The following is a 3,508-nucleotide window of genomic DNA, read 5'->3' as shown; positions in this document are numbered from 1 at the left end:
CTTCTGAATTGTGCAAGTAAAAAATGCCATTGTGCATTCATACCCAAAATTGACTTTGAATTGTAAAATCCGCAAAGCTAAAACTAACTTTTGAATTATTAAATTTAGAAGTTTTTTCAAAATTATTTTTGGATTGTGATTCAGAAGATAAAAGTGACTTTCACAATTTGAAAGCCAACAATAACTTTTGGGTTTTGTAAATTATATTTTTGAATTGTATATTCTGAAAATTATGACTTTCAAATTTTGTGTAAAATTAAAGTATTTATATTTATAGAGTACGGGACGAGCACGTGGAGGTGTAGAAAGAATTTGCTAGTCTGCATGAAATATTGGTTTGTATTGGTTTGTACGGTTTGACAAAATGATGCCATTTTATTGGTATAGTTAATCTTATTGATACCATGTTATTTGTAGTACTTTTTTTTTCTAATTAAATGTCATTGCAGTTTTAATTTATTCCTGTTTTAAGAAGTTTGACATGCATTGAGCTCAAGTCGTTAACTATTTTAATTGGATGACCAAGTCTGTATTTTATATATATATATATATATATATATATATATATATATATATATATATATATATAACATACGTAACATAGTTTAACATTTATTTAAAATTAAAATTCGAAATAATTAATAAAATAGCAAGAAACTTTTTATTTTATTAGTCAAATCTCAGAATATGATTGTAATAAAGTTATCAATATCAAAATAAAGTTATTAGCAAAAGTCATAAATAAAACTTACAAAAAATGTAATTTTGTAAACATGCTTGAAAGATATATATATATATATATATTATGTCAAATCGGATCCACTCCAAATTGAATACTTTTCATATAAACGTCAAAAGAGTCGACCTCAAAAAGTAAAAGCTTCACATAGTTCTAAAACAAAAAAGTTTGCAATTAACCCTTTTCTTATTATATTTGTCATAATTTTCGGATTAATTGACTCTTTTTTTTTCACTAATGAGGAGGTTATTGTACAAGTAAAATTGCTTTATTAATGTCGATGCCAATAAAATAATTTTGGTGTGGGCACTAAAAAGGAATAGGGCAACATAATACGATTTTTTTTGTACAACCATATCACAATTCCACCTTTTCATTCCCTTACGCTATATTTACCAAATATTTATTATGTATCACCATTTATTGATTCGTTTGTCTGAATACTAGCTAGAATTAACGGAATTTCGGACTAATAATTTTTGCAATTTATTTTAAGAAATAAAATTTTAACTTTAAATTAATTTAAGTTATATATTTGTGAATAATAAAATAATCTGGTTAAAATTGAATAAATATTAATTGGCTTCTAGCGTCTAGAATATAAATTTTTATATTTCCTTATTGTTTCAATAATCATGTGAATGATGATAATTTTTAAATAATAAAAAAAATATTAAAAATAAAATAGCTAATTTAAATTAGTAACATTAATAATGATATGAATGAATTCAATTATTACTCAATATTTGTGCTCAATTTGTTTTATAAATTTTCTAAAATAAAAATTTACAAACCAAAATTATAGACTTTTTTTGCAATTTTTTTGACAAAAATTATAATTCATCTTGTATCAAGTCTCTCATGTTCCTAAGAAACTTATTAAACTGACATAACGACACCCAAATCTACTTTCCATTTTAATAAAAATAATTTCTTAAGTTTTCCTTCTTCATATTACTTTATATAATACTTTAATAAGTACTTGCTTAAAAACAGTAGATTCATACCATGAGAAAATAGTTCCAATTGAAAAAGGAGTTCGAAGTTTCTACTACAAAACTGTAGCACTCCATTCTTTCGCTTGCTAAGGTATATAACTACACTGTAATCCACGTTCAGTTAAAAAACAAGTTGAAATACCTAGAAAATCCACGTTCAGATAAAATCATCATCCTTCTAAATATTGAAACCAACACTTAGTTAACCTTATACATCAACTTAATCATCAAAACCTCAATCTCAATCTAGTTCACATAAAACTCTTTTAAGCATAATGAGAAAATAAAGTCAACACATTTCGACCATTAATAAAAACTAATTACCATATTTCATAAAATCACATCACAGTTCTATAACCATAACCAACGTCTCACACCTTTATCACCTTAAAAGAAGTTAGATTTCTATCATCAAATTCGTACAGAATCATGTTTCTACACTATTCGTGTAAAAAAAAAGTTAGTTAACTTCCCTAACACTTCAAAGTGAACACGTTTTGTATCTTTCTAGCAAAAACTAACCTTTATCATAGCAAAACCCATGTAACAATAATATGGATTAAATTCAAACCTAAAAGAAAGACAATGATCGATTAGTTTCCCTTTCGCATAACAATGAACACACTTGTATCAATTTGGCAAAAACAAACCTTTATCATAGCAAAATCACATAACATAATATGGACTCAATTTACATCCAAAAGAGAAATCAAGACTAGTTAGCTTCCCTTATCTCTTAAACGATTTGTCTTCTTCCCCGATTTTTCTCCCTTTCGTTTTCGTCTTACTATACGTTTCCTCCACTCTTTCTTGTGCTTCCAACACATCATTTAGAGGGTAAGAATGTGGCTTGCCTCTTATCCTATTTATAAAGCTCCATTCTCCTTAAATCATACGGCCTAAGAGAGATTCACATCTCAAATCCCATTTCATAACTACTATGATTTTCATTAGTCAAAACCAACTTATCTACTCATTTTCAATCACAATACTAATTGGTACAATTTTCTAGGATCTCACACAAATAAAAATTCTCACCACGCCTAAGTTTAATTTGAAGATACCGCACAAAGAACTCTACTAAAGAGTGTGTTTGTTTCAAAGAATTTAAAGTTGGTGAGCAAGTGAGACTCATGTTTCCATTAATCGATTTGCGGGTAAATGAGGTGGCAAATTTGAGGGAGGGAGGTTCAATTATATCTTCAAGAGTGAGGAGATTTGTGTGGATGCATGGTGCAACTATTGAATGACTCTTCCTTTATTTTAACATGTTTTTGCATTTGCATTTTACACCGTATGAGAAAAGCTCAAAAGAGGGAAGATTTCTTTTGTTCCATGCATATAATGAATTGTAGAAGGAAATGGTGTACGAAGGGAGGAAGATTCGTGAAGAAATGGATTCTGGATAGGGAAAATCGATTATGGAGAAGGGAGGATCTTCTCATCATATACAGTGGAGAGAAAAATCAATTATGAGGTGTGTGTATCTATTCTAAGAAGGAGATAATCGTGGTTGTTGGTAGTGATGTCAAAATGGGCTAGCTTTGCCTGTTTATATGTCTGTCTCGCTTTTGGCCCGCTAAAATTTTGTTGGGAAGGGCCAACCTGACATCAAAAAATGGGTTGAAAGCTTAAACCCGTCCCACCATTGGGCGAGCTGGTCCCTAGTTTTACGCCACCAGTCACACAAAGTTGTCCCTTTTGGAAGAAAAGCTCTCCAGTTTCTTCTCTATCCCTGTTTTTTCGGGAAGAAATTCCCAGCATGTTCTAT

This window comes from Vigna unguiculata, chromosome 9 (genome assembly GCF_004118075.2).
Source record: "Vigna unguiculata cultivar IT97K-499-35 chromosome 9, ASM411807v1, whole genome shotgun sequence".
NCBI lineage: Eukaryota > Viridiplantae > Streptophyta > Magnoliopsida > Fabales > Fabaceae > Vigna > Vigna unguiculata.
This window is presented reverse-complemented; position numbering follows the sequence as displayed.